The 22,211-nt window shown below is 42.7% G+C and overlaps 1 pseudogene; it reads right to left on the reverse strand.

Annotated features, from left to right (window-relative positions):
- Positions 1 to 1,135: 1,135 nt before the first annotated feature.
- On the reverse strand, positions 1,136 to 19,378 carry LOC125343135 (annotated as a pseudogene).
- Positions 19,379 to 22,211: the final 2,833 nt, after the last annotated feature.

A 22,211-nucleotide genomic window follows, 5' to 3' on the forward strand; every position in this document is an offset into this window, starting at 1 on the left:
AGATATAAAATGAACATCAAAACTAGCTTTTTGACAATAATATCAGAACTGTAGTACTGTAAGCAAAACAGGAATTTCCAACAATGAAACAAGGGCTCTAGAACTTGCCACTAAAACAAAGAAAACACGGACTGAGGATGTAGCTCAGTGGTAAGCACTTGCCTATTTGGGCGTTCTTTTACTTTCTTTTCAGGGGTAGGCTGGCTAGACTGAATCAGAAAGTTGAATCTCAATCATTTTTTTGTAGTCCCTTCCTACCCCTATATATTACCTGGTTTCATCATCCTTGATGCAAGGAATACAGCCGAGGAAACAGAGGTTCAAAATGATTGGCTCCCAGGTTACAGGGCTAATAAAAGTAACCCTAGGATTCTGCTCCCAGATACTTTCTTGAAAACAGCGGGAGGGAGGCTCTGTTCAGAACTCCTTTGATGAAGTTCCCACTGTGCTAGACCAGACCCAAAGAGGCACTGTCCTGGCTTAAACCATGTTAAAATGCCTCTCTCTTGACTGGACCACAGGGACCATGTGGGACAAGCATGCCGTACCCAGGCACTGATGCCCACAGGACTCTCCGGCTGGAAAATGCTTCAACGGGACCGGACTCCCTGACGCTGTTCCCACGCTGCAAGGAGAGGCTAGGAGAATGCTCTGCACACACCTGTTGCCCCGGAAGCACTCTCGGAGGCCCACAGGGCAGGCTCTGTATCTGCTTCCCGTAGCTTCTCCCTGGAGATGTAGGTGTCTTGCGGCAGATGGCTGCAGAATGATCTCTTGCTCTTGTGCAAGTTTTCAAATAGTTCTAATACATAATTCAACTGAGCAGCTTTTCCGGAGTGGTGTGGGTAAGCATTAGTTTTCAAAGACTGAACCACATAGTAAGGGGGCGGGGGAGGGGGGAAGAGTGGGGGGAATGTTTAAGATCTTCTTACAATTCAATATTAAATATTTTCCAAAGTATTAAAAGTGGTATAATTTTGTTTTTTTTAAGTCAAAAATAATGAATTTTAACACAGAACAAAATAATCCGGAAAGTCATCACAGCCTTTTATCAAAATAAAAACTTCTAAGTTCCAACCCTAGCAAATATCATAAAATGGCTTTAAAATTTAAATGAGGGTGAAAATTCCTCTTTAGCATACAATACAACTGCGGAAATAATTTTACAACTCTTCTCATTTAAGAAGGACCAAAAGAAAATCAAAAAAGAAGAGAGAGAAGTGAGTGTGGTGGGGTGGGAGGAAAAGCTCATCTGTTAGAACTGATAAAGGCCAACTTTGACTCTACCTCCCACAGCTTCCTTTGCACCGCTACCAAGACATCTTCCATCTGCTTTAGAGACTTTTCTATTTCAACTCTGCTTTCAAGATTAAAAAGCTCTTTTATCCTCTGGCATCATTTGCTTTTCAGAGGACCCTAAAGTATAACTTTCACTGGCTTCAGCACTAAGACAAAACAAGTACCTCTTGTAATCTAGGTTCTTGGGAGTGCATCTGTATATGTAGCAGCCTGAACAGTACAGTCTCCAGAAGGCAACCATCTTCTTCTTTTTTTTTTTTTTTTGCCAGTCCTGGGGCTTGAACTCAGGGCCTGGGCACTGTCCCTGGCTCCTTTTATGCTTAAGGCTAGCACTCTATGCAAGAACACCACTTCCGCCTTTTTCTGTGTATGTGGCGCTGAGGAATCGAACCCAGGGCTTCATGAATGCAAGGTAAGCACTCTGGGAAGCCATATTCCCAGCTCCCATCTTTATTGTTGCATTTGGATAATTTCTGTTCCATATCCACAGAAACATTACAGGAAACAGCGCAACTGGATGCAGTTGGTGTCTTCCTGGCAGGTCACCCCAGCGAGTCGCCGAGCGGAGCACCGGAACACCAGCGATGTTCTCAGCCACCGCCTGGGCTTGCTATGCCCCGTCCTGTGGCACTTTCTCCAAGCCGCCTCCCCGCAGGAAGAGCTCCATGTGCTCCTCCACTTCTGCAGCAGCTGGTGACGCCTTGAATCTTTGGACAGCCCAGCAGCAAGGGCTCATTCCACTTGCCCTTGCGGTCACACACGCAGGAAGATGAGCTTCCTTGGCAACAACCAGGAGACCAGGTGCTTGCCGTGACCTACAAATCTCTCTCTTTTTTTTTTTTTTTTTGGTCAGTCGTGGGGCTTGAACTCGGGGCCTGGGCCCTGCCCTGAGCTCTTCAGCTCATGGCAAGTGCCCTAGCACTTGAGCTACAGCACCACTTCCGGATTTTGGGTGGTTAATTGGAGATAAAAGAGTTTCATGGACTTCCCTGCCCAGGCTGGCTTTGAAGCCGGATTCCCAGATCTCAACCTCTGAGTAGCTAGGATTACAGGCGTGAGACACCGGACCCTGGCTCTGTTATTCTAATTGGCAAGGGGCACAAGATGTTGTTGGCAAACTGTGAAAGTGCAGACTTCTAAATCCTCTGCAGTATCAGGAAGGTGGGGGAGCAGGTTAGCAGTGATGGTGGTGAGTCTCCTCCTGCATTGTCTCTTGATGCTTGCTGGTAGCAATAGAAGTGCTAACCATCCACGAGTTCTTCTTCACTGGCAGAGATGAAATTCCACCCCAAACTTTCCAGCATGGCCAGGTCTAGGACTCTGATCCTCAGGTTAGTTTATTGATGACACCATTAGGCAGAGAAAAGGGGTATGAGAAGTGCTTCTTGGAAAACAGCTTTAAGGTACTAACTGTACCTTCCTTGGTCTTCTGTGAGATCCTCTTGTCAGGAGAACAGTATTCAGGAGAACAGTATTCCTCCTGAAGTTTCCAGTGATGTCAGCATTTGGGCAGAATACATCCCCCCCCCCTTCATACTGTTGCAGTTGAGGCTACAGTTTGCTTATGGGTGCTGCTGCCAAGCAGTGGAGGGGAAAAGTATGGCCCCAGGTCTCCTGGTGCCACTGGGTCATTATTATTATTATTGTTGTCATCATAATTGCTATTAATTTTACTGAATCCCAGCTAATGAACTCTGAGGCCGGGAACAAGGTTCCTCTACCAGGCTTCAGCCTCCAAAAAAGGATGGAAGATTCTAGTCTCTCCTAGACCGTTGTGATCCAGTGGTGTTATTAAAGAAAGCTGAACTCTTGTTGAGTGGGTAGTAACAGGGTGGCATTATGTTTCAGTAAGGCCTGTGTTTCTGGTGGCTGTGATGACCAACTCGTGTTATTCTAGCTATTTGGGGACCAAAGTTACCATGGATTGATATTTGTTTGAGGCCAATCCAGGCAGAGGCACAGCTTCATCATCTCCAGAAAAGTGGCTGTGGTCCTGCAGTCCTAGCCCAAGTAATAGAACAACCACCAAGAGGAAGAAAGATAAGTGAGAGTGAGAGAATCCCTGGATCCACTACCCAGACCAGCAGAGACACAGACACAGACAGACAGACAGACACATATGCACAATGTGCTGTTGTGCCTCTTGCTAGACTAGAAGCCCAAGGCTGCTTGAGGAAATGGTGAGATCTTATTCAAAGTGTATTGCAACTTATAAGTATTAGTAGTTTACAGGTCAATTGCTTCAGTGCTGGCTCATGAGTACGAACCCTAAAGCACCAGTTTTCCTATCCTTCTGTCTATGTTTGGTTCCTCATTCTAATTGGGAAAGTGAGAGGCAGGAGCCGCTGATGGTAGATTGTGTTCAAATCCAGGCTTCTGAATTCTTCCTAGGGGGAAGGGAAAAGGATTTGTACTGGGGATTGTGAGTCCTTGCATGCATTTTATTTTATTAATTATTACAAAAGTGATGCACAGAGGAATTACAATTACATCACACATCAGGTAAAGGGTACATTCCTTTTTTGTTGTTGTAGGGCTTAAATTGAGGGCCTGGGCACTGTCCCTGAGTTTTTATGCTCAAGGCTAATTAATGCTCTACTACTTCAAGCCACAGTTCCACTTCTGGTTTTGGTGGTTAATTGGAAATAAGAGTCTCATGGACTTTCCTGCCCAGGCTGTCATTGAACCATGATTCTCCATCTCAGTCTCCTGGGTAGCTAGGACAAAAGCTGTCAGTCACCAGTGCCTGACCAATAGTACATTTCTTTTTGGACAATGTCACCCCTTCCCTTGCTCTGTTTTTCCCTTTTGTCCCCATCAGCAAGTTATGTAGTTCATTTTCAAAATAGTATCTTGTGTGTACCACTGCTGCATTTGTTCACCCTTTGTCCCTCCATTTCTGTGCCCCCCCTTTAACCTTCCAAAGATAGATAAACAGGAAAAACATGACAAAAAGAAACCAAAAAGTGCAAGGATGAAAAACAATCTTTGCCATTTACCATTTCCCGTAGTTCATTTGGGTATACATTATTTTATATGATCAGATGTACCTAGGCATTGTGCTTTTGTGTTCCTCTCCGAACCGGCCTGCATTTTCTGTAGTCTACCACCAGGGGCGCTAGAGGTCTTAACCAGGTAGGAGTTCTGCTCTGCGACCATTGAGGCGGAGGGAATTGCCTCAGTTTGCAGCTGTCACCCCCACCCTTGAGTGTGGAGGTCTGATCATGTGTTGGTCTCTGGTGATGCCTACAAGTTGGTATGTGGGGGATGCCAAGTCCATCTTTGGGAGCAGGTTTAAAGTGCTAACTTTGGTTACCTGCTTCTGTAGTGTCTGGGATCAAGCAGTCTGGGTTCCTCTTGTGCAATCTGATTAGAGCAGATGTGTAGTATATACCCCCCATATATGGTATAATTGGGGTTCAGGCTGTTTCTTGGTTGATAATAGCATTAGGAAAATATGATTCCAGGCTTCTTGGTGCTACTGGGTCTCTCATCTGAATTAAGATCAGGGCCATCTGAAAAGAGGAGTCACAATTCTACCTGGATACAGCCTCCAAATGGGATGGATGTTTCTATACCATACTTAATCTGTGGTGATATGGATTTATGCTTCCTTAGGGCCTCTATGGTTTTAGCCTTATATTTTTCTGGCTTACTTACTCTGCTATCATACCTACTCTTGAGGTAAAGATATTTCAGACCTTGTCTTAATCTAAAAGAATCACAATGTAGAGTTACAAATACAATCAGCATATCTAAGGTAACCTGGGGAAAATTAGAGAGTAAATTGGAAAAAAAAAAGTATAGCAAATAGTACTACATACCTGATGTTAGTGGTAGAGAGCTTACTTCTGAGTTCCTTTTGTAAAGGCATCAAGAAGAACAAACAGGAATTTCTTTCTCTGGGCTGTTTTTCCTTACTTTGGGGGAAAGTATTATTCCTTTGGCCATAATCAAGAGTTTTCCTTGGACTTGTTTTCTTTTATTGTATTTGTTTTGTTGTCTAGTGTTAATTTGTGTTTTGAGATTACAAGCTCTTCAGCACCCAGAGTAAGATGTGTGGGATATAAAATGAAATGGAATCTTACCTACTTCCGTGGCTGGGAACTAGAGAGTTGAAGTTCGAAGGTTTCCAGATATAAGCCTATGAGACTCCATATCCAATAGCCAGTAAAGAAGCTAGGCTTATAGACTGGTAGATCATGTCTGTAATACTAACTACTCAGTAGGCTGATATCTGAGGATTTCAGTTCAAAGTTAGCCTGGCCAGGAAAGTCCTTGAAATTCTTATCACCAATTAACCACCAAGTAGGAGGGAGTGGAGCTGCAGTTCATGTGGTAGAACACTAGCTCAGCAACAATGCTCCAGCACCAAGTTCAAGCAGTAGGACTGTGCCCCATCCTCATACAAATGCTATAGCATATTGTGGGCATGTGTGTAAGGGAAATGCCAATACTTATAAAAATATTTTAATTCCTTTAAACAGTTCATGTGGTTTTTTCTACTGGACCTTTGAAATGTATAATTGATTATTTTTTTCTAACTGCTGGAGAACTTTCAAGCCACATATCTTTCATAATTATACTACCCATTATTTGTATTGATATTATTATTGGCACTGGGTTTACACTTAAGGCCTTGCACTTTCTAGCCTAGTGTTTTGCCACTTGTCCAAGCCTTCCAGCCCTTTTTCTTTAGTTAATTTTCAGACTGCATCTCTTATGTTTTGCCTAGGGCTGGCCTTGACTATCATCTCCCTATTTATGGCCTGTCATGTAGCTGGGATGTGTTCCCCTACATCCATCATTTTTCATTAAGATGTAGCCTTTATAACTTTCTTCCTTTTTTTTCTTTTTTGCTAGTTTCAAACCTCATTTCTCCCAAGATTGCCTCTAGTGTAGCTGGGATTACAAGGGTGAACCAACGCCACTCTCAGCTTTTTCCTGTTTTTGTTTTTGTGCCAGCCCTGGGGCTTGATCTCAGGGCCAAGGCACTATTCCTGAGCTTTGTTCTCTTCCACTTCTAGCCACAGCATACGTCTGACTTTTTGGTGGTTAACTGAAGATAAAAGTCTCATAGACTTTCCTGCTGGAGCTGACTTTGAACTTCAATCTTCAGATAGCGGCCTCCTCAGTAGCTACATGGAGCCGGGGAAGGATGCATGGGATACAAAATGCGTAAGTCTATGAAAAGGAACTTCTCTTTTGCATTGCCACAGAACAAAATTAATTGCACATATACTTATTCTCTGTACTTTTCTGCAGTTTGCACACTGTTCCACTCTCATTTGTGTGTGTGTGTGTGTATGTGCACACACATGTGCATGTGCGTGCTGGTACTAATACTTGAACTCAGAGCCTCAAGCTCACATTTAGCTTTTTAACTTAAGACTGCCACTCTACCCTTTGGACTACACCTTCACTTCCTACTTCTTTCTGGTTATTGGAGGTGAGAGTCTCTGGGTATTTGCTGCTCAGGCAGACTTCCATCTTCTGTCCTCAGATCTCAGACTCCTCGGTAGCTAGGATTTTGGTGTGACCCACAGGCTATGGCTTTCTTTTTTAAATTTTTTTAATTTTGGCCAGTCCTGGGGCTTGGACTCAGGGCCTGAGCACTGTTCCTGGCTTTTTTTTTTTTTTTTTTTTTTTTTTTTTTTTGCTCAAGGCTAGCACTCTGCCACTTTAGCCACAGTGCCACTTCTGGCCATTGTCTGTATATGTGGTGCTGGGGAATTGAACCCAGGGCTTTATGTTCATGAGGCAAGCACTCTTGCCACTAGACTGTATCTCCAGCCCAGGCTATGGCTTTCTCTTGGAGTTGTAACCTACAACATTTCTCTTCCGTTTGCAGAGATAAATTTGGGTGTCTGGTTTTGAACCTTATGCTTATTTTAGTGTTATTGTTCCCATCTTTGGTCTGTTCCTTCACCTTCAATACTTCTTATATTCAACATCTGTAGGCTTTGTAATTTCCTGATTTAGATATAAACTCCCAAGAGCATTTGGTACCTTTCTCCCTTTGTAGTAGTGATGAAGAGGGCAGAATTTGGGGAGCCCCACACCCCACATACTTACAAACTCTGATACTGCTGGTCTTTGGTGCTAAATGTAGCTGAGGAGTTCTTTTCTCTTCTCCCCAGCTCCTTGCCCAAAAGGACTGTTCAACTGGGCTGGGAACATTCCACAGCAGCCAGCTGAATCAGTCATAGAAGGTATAACTTTGAGAGGAATAAAGGATGAGGGACTGTCTCCACTTACTGTCTGGAAATGCCCTCTTGCTCAGCCTTCCCTTTGTAGTCAGTATGCCTGGAAGCAGAAGCATTCATGCTTCAGGATAAGTGTTCTTTGCATTTCTTTCTCTTTCTCTAGCACTCATTGTTCTCATCACCTTCATAAAGGAGGATTCAAACTTAGAATGTGGGCTTCGCTGGCCTCAGGCTTCTCCAGCATAGGAGATAGCTATCACCATTCTTAGTCCCCATGGGTGTCTACTGGAGTTTGAGGTCAAAGCTCTAGATAATGATCAAGAGCCTCTTCCTGAGGCCTCATGGAAAGGGGTTATCTGGGCAGGATTCATACTGGCCCACAAAACCCTAGTCAAATATATCCTAAGTCAAGTTGATTTCTTTCTTTAATAGATTCCCCAATGCCTCACTTCAAACATGTGACTCCGAACAACAAGGTTCTTTTTTTTCTCCAGTTTTTCTTGTTATTATAAAGGTGATATACAGGGGCTGGGAATATGGCCTAGTGGCAAGAGTGCTTGCCTCGTATACATGAGGCCCTGGGTTCGATTCCTCAGCACCACATGTACAGAAGATGGCTAGAAGTGGTGCTGTGGCTCAAGTGGCAGAGTGCTATCCTTGAGCAAAAAAAAAAAAAAGCCAGGGACAGTGCTCAGGCCCTGAGTTCACGGCCCAGGACTGGCCAAAAATAAAAAATAAATAAAAAAATAAATAAAGGTGATATACAAAAGGGTTACAGTTAAATGTATCAGGTAATGAGTACATTTCTTTTTGGACAATGTCACCCCTTCCCTCACTCTCTCCCAGTTTTTCCTTCTTGTCCTCACCCACAAGTTGTATAGTTCATTTTAGTGAGTATCACTGCTGCATTTGTTCACCCTCTGCCCTTCCATTTCTGTGCCCCCTTACCCTCCTAAAGACAGATAAATGAATATTGAATAAATAATAAAAAAAGAAAAGAAAAGAGCAATAAAGAAAAAATCTTGTTTCCATTTCTTGGAGTTCATTTTGATAAACATTATTTTACGAGGCAAGCACTCTACCACTAGGCCACATTCCCAGCCCAAACACTTTTTTTTTTCAGTCCTGGGGCTTGGACTCAGGTCCTGAGCACTGTCCCTGGCTTCTTTTTGCTCAAGGCTAGCACTCTGCCACTTGAGCCACAGCACCACTTCTGGCCATTTTCTATATATGTGGTGCTGGGGAATCGAACCCAGGGCTTCATGTATACGAGGCAAGCACTCTTGCCACTAGGCCATATTCCCAGCGACAAACATTATTTTATATGATCAGATGCACATTGACATCACGCTTTTGTGTTCCTGTCCTAAGAATGTTCTCATTTGATCTCACTGTATGTGAATGCCTAGAGTCCTGTATAAGTTATTATGTCCCAGTATATTTAGAATTTAGTTTCTACAAGTGAGAGAAAATATACATCGTGTGTCTCTGATATTGGCTTATATCACTTAACATGATTTATTTCAGGTCCAGCTATTTCCTGGCAAACAGCATAATAGTATTCTTTCCAATGGCTGTGTAGAATTCCATTGTGTATAGGTATAACATTTTTTGGATCCACTCATCTAGTGTAGGACATCCTGGCTGTTACAATAACTTGGCTATTGTGAATGGTGCAGCAGTGAATATCGATGTACCAGTGTCTCTATGGCATCCTGGCTTGTGATGTTCTGGGTAGATGCCCAGGAGTGGCATGGCTGAATTGTAGGGAAGACCTATGTGTAGTTTTTTTTGAGGAACCTCCAGAATGCTATCCAGAGTGTTTATGCTAGTTTACATTCCCACCAACATTGTAATAGTGGTCCTTTTCCCTCACATCCCTGCCAATGTTTGTTGTTTAAATGCACGATGATGGCCAATCTAACTGGGGTGAGATGAAATCTCAGAGTTGTTTCCAAAGGAGATTCTTGACCGAAGTTTCTGCTTCTTTAACTAGTATAGTGGGACAGCCACTATGGCTTTCACACTTTTGATATGGAAGTTGAGTGACAGTATATGTAAAGTACTAAGAGAGTCCCTGCTAGAATACTCGCAGGTGCTTAGTACACAGATGGGATTTGAGTCTTTATTTTTTTTTGCAAGTCCTGGTGCTTATACTCAGGGCCTGCGCACTGTCCCTGGATTCTTTTTGCTCAAAGCTAGCACTCTGCCAACTTGAGCCACAACGCCACTTCTGGTCTTTTCTATACATGTAGTGCTGAGGAATCGAACCTAGGGCTCCAGGTATATAAGGCAAGCACTTTTGCCATATTCCCAGCCCCGAGATTTGAGTCTTGTTACTGCTCAGAAGTATAGCAGAGTAGTTGCAGGTGGGTGTTTTGGAGTGAAACTGCTCACTCTGGCATTGGATCCAGACTTTCAGCTTAGCATCTTTTTGGCCACAGGTATCTTAGCTAACTGGTCCAAACTTCAATTTCTTCATAATAACATGGAGATTAGTAATGTCTTTTTTAAATGGTGAGAGATTGCAAATATACAACGCTTAACAGAGAGGCTGACATGTATGCAGCTACTGTATTTTAACAGCATTTTAAAACCTAAACCCAAATATCTTTAAATGTTTTCTGATTCTGCAGCTAAGGTGGGAGGTATGTCTTCATATTTAGGGGGTGCACACTCACTCAGAAAAGTGCACTCACAGCACAATACACCTGCACATGTGCTGAGAGCCTCCTTTTCCCAAAGGCAAACACCCTGGAATATATACAAGCAGCAGCTTGAGCTGAGCCCTGCCCTTGATGCCCACTGGCTTTCTGCATTTGGGACTTTACCACAATGGACCATACAAAGCATATAGTATTAGTGTCCTAGCTGTCCTAGCTGCTGTGTGAGTGTATTTCTTTCTGACTCAAAAAAATGGCAGACATCCCTCCACCCACTGCATTTTCTCTGTCTGCTGAACCTGTTAATATAAAGCAGGTGATGGTCACAGAAGGAGAAACCATGCCTTTGTGCTCATGCAACTCAATATGTTTTCAGCATGGGCCCTAGATTTTACCAAAGACAAGTGGGTTTGAGTCCAGAACAGACAAACATGGATAGGAATGTGATGTTGAGAAATTATGAGAATTTGTATCATGTAGTATTTTACTTCAGCCAACACCCATCATGCTTAGCCAGACTGAAGAAGAACAGGACAAAATGGAAAGAGACATTCCTCTAGGTTTCTGTTCAGGTAGGATGACTCCCCTTACATCCCAACAAGCACAACTTACTCAAAATAGTTTGCAACCAGAAACACTGAACAGCAATGAAGAGTCAACACATGGACACAATTCTCCTGAATGTAACCTTTTTGGGGAAGCCCTGTCGACAGAATCTACCATTGCTCAGAGTAGAAAAATGGGTAGTGGAGGACAATGCCATTCATGGGATGACTCTGAGATTGATCCTGGAGAATCTTCCCATGGTGGGCCACATAATATAATTCATAATGAGGAAGGATCTGAAGAGAATGAAGGAAATACAGATCCTTCTGGCATGAGCACTTTTGTAGCTGAGTAGGATAGAAACTAGACAGGAGCAAAATGTTATGAATATAGTGACTGTGGGAAACTCTTAGTTTCTTTCAGACAAATTAGGGAGCATAAGAAATCTCTACTAGAATGAAATTACAGTGTAATCAGTGGGAGACATCATTCCTTTCTAACTCACCTTTTAAGTTGCATATAAGCAACCACAGGAGGGAAAAGCAACAAAAATGTAAAAATTGTGGAAAATGTTTCATCTCAAGGTCTTACCTTAAATGACCTATAAGGATTCATACAGGGAGAAACCTTCTAAATGCCCTGAGTGTAGGAAAAAACATTTAGAGATAGATGTCTTCTGAAATAACACAAACTAATTTATTCGGAACCAAACAAAATGAATGTGGCAAAGCTTTTCATAGGCATGTTCATCTTACCAGCTATAAACTAACAAATACTGGAGAAAAGGTGCATTCCTGCAATGTGTGTGCTAAACTTTTCAAAACTGTTGACTACATGAACAAACATAAGAAAAGACAGATGAGACAGAGAAACTACTTTATATAGCCAATGTGGAAACAATTTTAGCAGACTGTTTAATTTTAAGACTCACCTGAGAATACACAAGGGGAGAAACACCTTTGAAGTGTGATAATTGTGAGAAATCCTATAGAATGAAGAATAGTCTTGTTGTACACACAAAACATCACACTGAATAGAGACCACGTAAGTGGTCTATTACAGCCCTTGCTATTAGAAATCCTGCAGGGAACACTGCCATCTTAAAGGATACCTAAACATTCATCCTGGAGAAAAGCCCTTTATATGTGAGCAGTACTTGTGACAGGAAATCCATCAGAATGAAAAAGTGTAAAAGTATGCATGTGTTCAGGAATCTTGTGCCTCACAGGGAAACAAAGCCTTCAGTGACTTGGAAAAAATTATACTAAGTGAAGTGAGCCAGACCCAAAGAAACATGGACTCTATGGTCTCCCTTATTGGGAATAATTAGTACAGGTTTAGGCAAGTCATAGCAGAGCATCACAAGGCCCAATAGCTATACCCTTATGATCACATAAGATGATGCTAAGTGAAATGAACTCCATGTTATGGAAATGATTGTTATATCACAGTTGTAACTACTTTCAACGTCCCATGTGTATCTGTAGCTTCTACTATTGATGATGTTCTTGTATCACCTTCCTGTGGTTGTACCTACACTATCTCTGTAATCTTATCTGAGTATATAGGAAACCGTCTATACTGGTATTGGAACTAGGAAATTCAAAGGGAATACCAAATTTGACAGACACAGGGTAAAAAAAGGCAAACAACTACAAAAGCAATACTTGCAAAACTGTTTGGTGTAAGTGAACTGAACACCTCCGGGGGGGGGGGAAGGGAAAGGGGGAGGAAGGAGGAGGGTATGAGGGACAAGGTAACAAACAGTACAAGAAATGTATCCAATGCCTAACGTATGAAACTGTAACCTCTCTGTACAACAGTATGATAATAAAAATTGGGGAAAAAAAGCCTTCAGTAATAATCACACTTTCCTTGAGAATTCCCAGTGCAATCTGTGGGAACAGTTTCAGGGGAAAGTGGTACTGCTCATCAGAGAACATATCCTAGGAATAAATGTAAGCTTTGAATGTTTTATATATTTTTGAATGGGTGTGCTGCTGCTGCTGCTGCTGCTGGTGGTAGTGGTGGTGGTGGTGGTGTGTGTGTGTTTTATTACAAAGTTATTGTAGTCAAAAACTGGTGTGTATGAGTTCAGGTTTTAAAATTTGTTATGTAGTTGAGGGATGCTGGAGGCTCTAGCTCATAATTCTAGCTGCAGAGGCGCTGAGCTCTGGAAGATTGTGAGTTGAGCCCAATTTGGGTAGAAAAGTTCACTAGATTCTATCTCTAATGTAACCATTAAAAAGCCAAGTTGGGGGCTGGGGATATGGCCTAGTGGCAAGAGTGCCTGCCTCGGATACACGAGGCCCTAGGTTCGATTCCCCAGCACCACATATACAGAAAACGGCCAGAAGCGGTGCTGTGGCTCAAGTGGCAGAGTGCTAGCCTTGAGCGGGAAGAAGCCAGGGACAGTGCTCAGGCCCTGAGTCCAAGGCCCAGGACTGGCAAAAAAAAAAAAAAAAGCCAAGTTGGATACATGACTCACATAATGGAGCACTAGCCAAAGAGGCAGGGTATAATTCTAAACTGCCAAATAACATATGTTTGGTCAATTGGGTAGATATTGGATTATATATGTATATATCAGTTAAGTCTTTTAAATAAAAAGTATATTATGTTCCAGCCACTCTAGTCCTGAGTGTGTGTGTGTGTGTGTGTGTGTGTGTGTGTGTGTGTGTGTGTGTATTTTCCTGGGTTTTTTTTTGTGGGCCATGGGGCTTAAACTAGGGGCCTGGGCACTCACTGTGCCTGAACTCTTCATGCTCAAGGCTAGCTCTCTACCACTTTGAGCCACACTGCTGCTTCTGGATTTTTTTGGTGGTTAATTAGAGATAAGAGTCTCACAGACTTTCTTGCCCAGGCTGACTTTGAACCACAATCCATCAGCGAGGATTACAGGCCTGAGCCACTAGCACCCAGTTCTGAGTGTATATTTGAAGAGAGATTACTAGGGAACATGTAATATGGCTGGAAAGGGGTAGGAAGGTCATAGCAAATGGAGGATGAATAAATGTAATGGGTGTATGAAGTATGTGTGCAGTGAAATTCCTGTGCCGTTAATTTCGCATTCATTTTAAGAAATGACTTAAATTTTAAAATATATGTTGATAATGGAACTTGTGTTTGTATTATTACAATTTAAAAATTACACTCCTGGGGGCCTAGTGGTAGAGTGCTTGCCTAGAGTGCAGGAAGCCCTGGGTTTGATTGATTCCCCAGCACCACATAAACAGAAAAATCCAGAAGTGGCGCTGTGGCTCAAGTGGCAGAGTGCTAGCCTTGAGCAAAAAGAAGCCAGGGACAGTGATCAGGCCCTGAGTCTAAGCCCCAGGACTGGCAAAAAAAAGAAAATAAATTATATTCCTATGCCAGGTGCTGGTAGTTCATGCCTCTACTTTGAGTTCAGGTGCTGAGATCTGAAGATATCTGTTCAAAGTCATTCTGAGCAAGGAAGTCCATGGGACTCTTATTTACAGTTAACAACCAAAATGCCATAATTGGAGCTGTGGCTCAAGTGGTAGAGCACTAGCCTTGAGTGAAAAATCTCAATGACAGTGCTCAGATTCTGAGTTCATGACCCAGGACCAGTGCACACATACAAAACTACATGTATAGACACAAATTGTACAAAGGAGAAGAAAGGCTTTATAACAGTCTGAGCACCTGATATATGTCTTATGGCTGACGTTTTTCCTTATATTTGATGCTAATAGAAAAACAATCAGAACAGCACTTACCACAGTGATGTCACATTTAGTATGAAGGGTACCATATAGGCCTCAAATACTGCCCTATCTACAGCATTCCAATTAGTTTCATTTGTCCTGCATATGTATGTTAATTTTAAGAAATTTACTAACACATCCTCACCCAAAACAGATAAAGAAAGCTTAGCACAGTTTTGTTTTCATTTGAAGACTTGATCCTTGGATCAGTTAAAAAACATCTGAGCCTGCAAATCTAAACACATTTATACACATGGTTTTCTTTTCTTTTCTTTTTGCCAGTCCTGGGGTTTGAACTCAAGGCCTGAGCGCTATCCCTAGCTTCCTTTTGCTCAAGGCTAGGACTCTACCACTTGAGCTGCAGTGCCTCTTCCAGCTTTTTCTATATATGTGGTGCTGAGGAATCGAACCCAGGGCTTCATGTATACGAGGCAAGCACTCTATCACTAAGCCACATTCTCAGCCCCTCTCCTCTCCTCTCCTCTTCCTCTTCCTCTCCTCTCCTCTCCTCTCCTCTCCTCTCCTCTCCTCTCTCTCCTCTCCTCTCCTCTCCTCTCCTCTCCTCTCCTCTCTTCTCCCCTCCCCTCCCCTCCCCTCTCATCCCCTCCCCTCTCCTTTTCGCTTCTCTTTTTCTTTTTTTTTTACTTTTTTTGTCAGTTGTGGAGCTTGAACTCAGAGGCCTTGGCACTGTCCCTGAGCTCTTTGTACTCAAGACTTGAGCTCTACCACTTTAGCCACAGCACCACTTCTGGTTTTCTGGTGGGTAATTGGAGATAAGAGTCTCACAGACTTTCCTGCCCAGGCTGGTTTTGAACTGTGATCCTCAGATCTCAGCCTCCTGAGTAACTATGATTACAAATATGAGTCACTAGCCTGTTTCTGCTACTATTCATTTTGTAAAGGGAAAGGGAATGGTCATATGCCACCAGAATCCTGTTCTTCTGCTATTGACTAAATGCCAAGAGTGACTTTCTAGGATAAAAATAAATAAGTTACATCTAAAGATACCAATGTAATTGAGTGCTAGTGGTTCACACAGATACTTGGGAGGCTGAGAATTGGAGAATCATGGGTCAAGGCCAGTATCCACCCCCAGAGAGTGCATAACTCCTTGTAACATATATCTGGGTACAATGGTGTGTCTGTCATCCTGTGGTGGGTTAGTAGCTGAATTTAGGAAGATGGCAGTTAGGGGTCAGCCCAAAAGGAAAAGTGTGATATTTCATCTCAATAGAGAGAAGTCTAAGATTCATTGTGCTTCAGGGACCTGACTGAAAGAGAACTAGGACACGAGGGGGCTGGAGGGGATGGTTCAACAGTAGAGTACCTGCCAAGAAGCATAGAATCCTGAGTTCAAAAGCACATCACTGCCAACCAAAGGAGATATCAATGTTTCTGAAGAAACAGAAAGAAAATCTAAATGAAGAGGGTGAATTTAGTATTTTGATTTCAAATTTTAGATTTATCTTTCTGGAAAGACAAAAGACGTTACTACCCAATGTGCCCCACCTCCCCCCAAAAAAGCACTGCCAAAGTTACGTGAAGCCATAATGAACATGTTTTGGGCCAATTCTGGACAGATGCCTAGGTTCTGGTGATGCCTAGGTTTGAAGTGGTCACATGTAAAACAAGGGTGATACATACAGGATAGTGGTGGTGGGGGAGCTCAAATGGCTCACATTCTTCCCCCCCCCTACAAGTCCAACAGGAGCAGTGGACTTCTTTTATTTTACATTTGTCCTTGCATGAACAAATCTTGGCTTAGTGCATTGCGATTCCCAAGTGAATAAAATCAGTCTTGAATATGAAAACAGATCAGATGAGAATTTAAGTCAGAAAAGAATTCTGCATTTATACTTAATTCCATTGACCACCATGGATATTCATAAATTTCCTAGGAGCATTACTGACAAGTATCTAAGTTAACAGAAAATAAAGAAAAAGAAGCTTCATGTTTAGGGATTTCTTTTTCTGTTCCAAAACCAATAAGGACAACACTGGAAGGAAGAACTGACACATGAGATCAAAGTCTGGTTAAATATAACAAAGGACTGGATTGTGAATCGTTCAATAAATATATTCAATATAGGGCTGGGAATGTGGCTTACTGGTAGAGTGCTTGCCTAGTATGCATGAAGCCCTGGGTCCAATTCCTTAGCACCACATATACAGAAAAAGCTGGAACTGGCGTTGTGGCTCGAGTGTTAGAGTGCTAGGCTTGAGCAAGAGAAGCTCAAGAACTATGCTCAGGCCCTGAGTTCAAGCCCCAGGACTGGCTATATATATGTTCAATATAGGTATTACTGAGGCTGGAAATATGGCCTAGTGGCAAGAGTGCTTGCCTCATATACATGAAGCCCTGGGTTCGATTTCTCAGCACCACATATATAGAGAACGGCCAGAGGTGGTGCTGTGGCTCAAGTGGCAGAGTGCTAGCCTTGAGCAAAAAGAAGCCAGGAACAGTGCTCAGGCCCCGAGTCCCCCCAGGACTGGAAAAAACAAACAAACAACACAAAACAGTCTCTGATAACTGTTTTCCCTATTAGCTGCCATATGGCTATGGATAGCTTACTCAGTACATGCTCACATGATCAACCTAGTGACACTTTCTTTTTTTTTTTTTGGCCAGTCCTGGGCCTTGGACTCAGGGCCTGAGCACTGTCCCTGGCTTCTTCCCGCTCAAGGCTAGCACTCTGCCACTTGAGCCACAGCGCCGCTTCTGGCCGTTTTCTGTATATGTGGTGCTGGGGAATCAAACCTAGGGCCTCGTGTATCCGAGGCAGGCACTCTTGCCACTAGGCTATATCCCCAGCCCCGTGACACTTTCTAAAGTGATTACTTAGGATCATCTGATCCCCTGTTAGACAGTTTCCCTTGCAGAATGAGTGTGGGCAGCCTAGGAAGCAGGTCCAAGAATAGACAGTTTGGAGCATGTAGCACTCTCTCCCCTGACTGGATTAATGGTGTGACATGTGGGTCATGTGATAAAAGTGTCTGTCTGGCACACATGAGATCCTGAGTTGAATACCAAGTATAGTTCCCCAAAATTAGATTTACAAAGCATTATGCCAACTCCATATCTATGATCTCATTAGCCATATAATAAGTCAATTAGGAAGCAACAATCATGTATTCTTGAGGAAAGGGCCTAAGTTTCTTTCTAATTTATTAAGTAGCCAGTTATCCATCGAAGTCATAAATAAGCAATGGGATATATTCTCAAACAATTATTGTGGAGAACTGAGGAAAGCTGCATACTTGAAATTTTTAGATTTGAAAGAACATTTAATTAGGATTAAATCATGATGTGGCTGTCATTTGGCTTTTCTAAGAAGAATGTTCTATGAAGTGCAAGAAAACTTCAAGCTTACTGGAAGAGAATGCAATAGCTATAAAGGTGATTAAAATTACTGAATTTAAATGAACTATGGTTTCAACAATTCAGTATTCAACAAGTTATTTTAAATAGAATTTAATACCTTTGGCATTCATAAAAAACCATGTGCACAAAAACCTACAATTAAATCCAGCATATAAAAGTTGAAAACAGCTGGTCCTTGGTCCCATTGCTTCACTCTCGATCAGAAAAATCTTGGAAGTTGTGGAAGCTGCCTATATCTCCACATGCTGTGTCCTTCTTTTCTTCACAATTATTATTGTTAGAAATCAAACAAAACACTAAATCCTGTGACCTGAAAATGCTGAAACACATGGCTCTAGGACCAAAGGAAATTACCAGTTTCTTATGAAACAAAATTTAAATACATTATTTATACTATTGTCTGTAAGATGTATTTTAATAAATTAATTTTTGTCTTCCTCACCCTGCCAACTAGTGATAACAACTTTCATTGAAATTCTTTATGCTGTTTCTATGTGTATTTGCCATATTATTCAAAATTACTCATCTTCTATCTTTTGCCTGCCCCCATTCCCTTCTTGTAAGTAGTCCTGTAGTTTTGTTCTTTATCTGTAGATTGTTATGTTTGCGGATATATGTAACATGTGCACATTTCCTTGAATGTGAATCTCTAGATTTTCTTTTCTTTTGCCAGTCCTGGGGCTTGAACTCAGGGCCTGAGCACTGTCCCTGGCTTCTATTTGCTCAAGGTTAGCACTTTACCACTTGAGCTACATCACCACTTCTGGCCTTTTCTATATATATGGTGCTGAGGAATCGAACCCAGGGCTCATGTTTGCGAGGCATGAACTCTAACACTAGGCCATATTCTCAGCCCCAATCTCTAGATTTTCTATGGAACCCATGCCAAATGATTTCACCATTTATAATGCAAAATAAGGTTTTTAAAAAGGGTATATTAATGTTGTAAGGTAGTGGTCTTCTTTATTTTGTGCCAGTACTGGGGCTTGAACTCAGGGCCTGTGCTCTTACTTGCTGTTTTAACTGAAGTGTGGGGCTCCACCACCAGAGCCACACCCCCACTTCCAGCTTTTTGCTGGCTAAGAGAAGGTAAGTGACTTTCAGAATTGTCTTCCCACAGTCCCCCAATTTCCTGGCCCATTGATAGGCCCCCCAACCACACCCATGCCATGCCCACCCTCTGTGATGTGTACCTCCCCAGAATGAGTCCTGGAGCCTTTCAGAGTTCCTCATGGAATTCCACAGCAACCTGCACTGCAGGTCCACTCAGGACTGATAGACAAACCCTGTGGTGCCCATATACTTTACCTCCTTCCCTGCACCTGTCCCCTAATATTCCCCCCTCGCCCCTACCTATTCCTTAGATCCACCTAGATACCACTGATACACACACACACACACACACACACACACACACACACTCCAGTACCCGCTCATATTCCGTTCTCGCTTGACTTCTTGATTGCCTTCCCAGTGTGACTGTCGTTCTGTCAGTTGTTGGCAGGATTTGGCAGGTGACAGCAGCAGAAGCAGCTGCAGCAGAAAAGGAAACATCAGGGGCTCAAGCGAAATCAAAGGTATCACTGGTCCCTATGGGCTTCCAAGTTCCATCTGTTCCATCTCCTTCCTTGGCCTCCACACTTACTTCCACAACACACACACACACACACACACACACACACACACACACACACACACACACACACACACACACACACACACACACACACACACACACACACACACACACACACACACACACACACACACACACACACACACACACACACACACACACACACACACACACACCCCCATGATCACGCCACTATCTGCTGCCGACCCTGCTCACTGCTACCTGACTAACTGCACCTCCCGCTCTCCCTCCGCCCGCAGGTCTGCTTGCCGCGTGCCCTTGTTTGCACACCTGCCCACTGCACACCTGCCGCCTGCACGCCGCCCCCACGCCAGCCCGCTGCTTACAACGTACTCGCACGCCGCCTGCCGGCCGCCATCAGCACTGTAGGCTTCCAGCTCTCCTGGAGGGTTGAATTGGGTCCCCAGTGGCTCCAGCTTCCAGGCTCCGCCCACTTCGTCAAGGCCACAGCTGCTCACTTTGCTTCAGGTGAGTTCTTCCTCTCCTCCTGAGGGGCGGGGGTGGGCGACTTTCCTGAGGAGCCGCCAGCTGCGACAGGCATGGGACTCCACGAAGTGGAGATTCCTCCCCAGTGTGGAATTCCAACCTCGCTCCACCTGCTACTGGCCGACTCGAAAGGTAGGGAGAAGGCTGGTGGGTGCATAAAATCTCGAAGCGCACTCTTGACTGAGGACCTTTAGGCTTGGAGAGCCTATAATAAAGCCAAGGGACAATTAGCAACCCAAGGGTCCCTTTGCAAGCAAACTGCTTGACCATGGGAGTGATTTTCTGTGTCAGTTTGTCAGTCTTCTCCCAGTGAGTCACTGATGCAGATGTTGAAATGTGGATATGTTGTTGATATTAGAAAACAAAATCCTAATCGGTTGATTAAAAGAGGAGAGATTAGGTTGGATTATCTTATAGGAACTATCAGAATCACTTGGAAAAATTTTCATTCAAACCTAAGGGAGAGGGAGGAAGGGGGAGAGAGAGAGGATAAGAGAGAGAGCAAGGAAAGGGGGGAGAGAAAAGAGAGAGAGAGGTTTGTAAATGTAGTTTATGGAAGTATGATGAACTCACATATACTCGATTTCATTAACCATTTCTCAATAAACATGAATGGAGGCTCTTTTGTCTTTTGCCTATTTTTCATATTAAAGATAATAGTTCTATTTCATAATATGCTGCTAGGTGCATGCTAAAGTATTTGTAGTATTTTAGACTTACCTCACTTCATTATATTGAATTTATTTCGGAAGGAGTTGTAAAAAAAACCAAAACAAAACGTTTATTACAGACAGGTACCACATTGACTTCACCTAGTTTTCCCCAAAGGGCATATCTTATATAGTTAGAATAAAATATCAAATTCAAGATAGTGACATTGGGACAATTCACAGAGCTTATTTAGAATTCACTCAATACTATATGCATCTGTGTACATACTTCTACTCATTTTTCTTCATTTGTAGCTTCCAACACAATCATTCTTTTTTTCTTCAAATTTTTATTATCAAACTGATGTACAGAGAGGTTACAGTTTCATACGTTAGGCATTGGATACATTCCTTGTACTGTTAGTTACCTCGTCCCTCATTCCCCCCTCCTTCCTCCCCCTTTCCCTTCCCCCCCTGAGGTGTTCAGTTCACTTACACCAAACAGTTTTGCAAGTATTGCTTTTGTAGTTGTTTGTCTTTTTTTATCCTGTGTCTCTCGATTTTGGTATTCCCTTTCAGTTTCCTAGTTCTAATACCAGTATAGACGGTTTCCAATATACTCGGATAAGATTACAGAGATAGTGTAGGTACAACCACAGGAAGGTGATACAAGAACATCATCAATAGTAGAAGCTACAGATACACATGGGACGTTGAAAGTAGTTACAACTGTGATATAACAATCATTTCCATAACATGGAGTTCATTTCACTTAGCATCATCTTATGTGATCATAAGGGTATAGCTATTGGGCTCTCAACACAATCATTTTTGCTACAGTTAGGTTCACAGTCACCTGGCAATCCTAACATGTTCACCATCTCTGTAATATTCTCATGTGGAAAGATTAGACAACTGGAATCATACTGCTTTATATCCTTTTACTCAGTGAGCAACATTTCTTTGATATTTGCTTAAGTACATCAGCTTTTACCTGTTTACTCCTAGATGGCATTCAGTAGTATGGATGTATCAGCTCAACTCTTTGCCCATTAAAGCACATTTTCACTGTTCCCATTCAATTTGTTTCTTGCTTCCTTCCTTTACTTTTTTCCTTTCTTTTCTTTTTTTGCTAATACTGGACCTTGAACCCAGAAGCAGGACACCGTCTCTTTAATGTTTTGCTCAGGCAAATGCTCTACCATTTGAGCCACAGTTCCACTTCTGGCTTTTCGCTGGTTAGGTAGAAATAAGAGTGTCATAGACATTCATTCCTAGCTGGTTTCAAAATGGGAGTCTCAGATTTTGGCCTGCTGTGGAGCTAGCTAGGATTGCAGGTGGGAGCCACCACCTCTCAAATATGCTTCTCATTTTAATCTCCTACAAATAAAATGAGCTAGGTACTGGTGACTCACGCCTGTAATCTTAACTATTCAGAAGGCTGAGACATAGAGGATGGAGATTGGAAGCTCGCTGGGGAAGAAAACTCAGCATGAATCCCAGCTCTAATTAACTGCCCCCTCCAACCAGACTAGAGGTGTAGTTCCATTAACAAAAGAGCTGAGTGAGCACTTAAAGTCCTGCACACACACAC

The sequence above is a fragment of the Perognathus longimembris genome, chromosome 28 (assembly GCF_023159225.1).
Source record: "Perognathus longimembris pacificus isolate PPM17 chromosome 28, ASM2315922v1, whole genome shotgun sequence".
Lineage (NCBI taxonomy): Eukaryota > Metazoa > Chordata > Mammalia > Rodentia > Heteromyidae > Perognathus > Perognathus longimembris.